At 38.6% G+C, this 505-nt stretch overlaps 1 long non-coding RNA gene across 1 annotated transcript in view; it reads right to left on the reverse strand.

The window, feature by feature from the left end:
• Positions 1-169, reverse strand: part of LOC103581301 — a 1,773-nt gene extending 1,604 nt beyond the window's left edge. Inside the window, exon 1 of the long non-coding RNA XR_549645.1 lies at positions 15-169. This is a non-coding gene — a long non-coding RNA (uncharacterized LOC103581301). The remainder of the gene's footprint in view (positions 1-14) is intronic.
• Positions 170-505: the final 336 nt, after the last annotated feature.

Genomic DNA, 505 nt, shown 5'->3' on the forward strand with positions numbered 1-505 from the left:
TTAGATCCTCTGACCTCTCACCTCCTTTATGCCACTTATAAATTGCTTAATACAACTAACCCTGGCCTTGCTCAAGATTGTTGGTTGTGCTTGGTCATGGGACAGTCTATACCTGTGGCCTTTCCATATTCATCCCTTAATTATTCTATCAATGGTCGATGTCCTTTAACTAGTCCCTTCCAAGTACAACCTTTACAGTTTTATAATGTTACCTGTTTCCTTTCTCCTTCTATTAATAATAGTTTTGAAATTGATGTAGGCTTTGCAGCTTTTGCAAGTTTTCAATCAATAATCAACATTTCTACCCCTTTATGTGCTCATAATAGTTCGGTTTTTGTTTGTGGCAGCAATCGAGCTTATACCCAGCTGCCCACTAACTGGACAGGATTATGTGTCTTGGCTCTTCTTCTTCCTGATGTTGATGTTATACCTGGAGCTGAGCCTGTACCCATTCCTACTTTCGAATATATAGCAGGAAGAGTAAAAAGAGCTATACAATTTATTC

This window comes from Galeopterus variegatus, unplaced genomic scaffold (genome assembly GCF_000696425.1).
Source record: "Galeopterus variegatus unplaced genomic scaffold, G_variegatus-3.0.2 Scaffold171, whole genome shotgun sequence".
Classification (NCBI taxonomy): domain Eukaryota; kingdom Metazoa; phylum Chordata; class Mammalia; order Dermoptera; family Cynocephalidae; genus Galeopterus; species Galeopterus variegatus.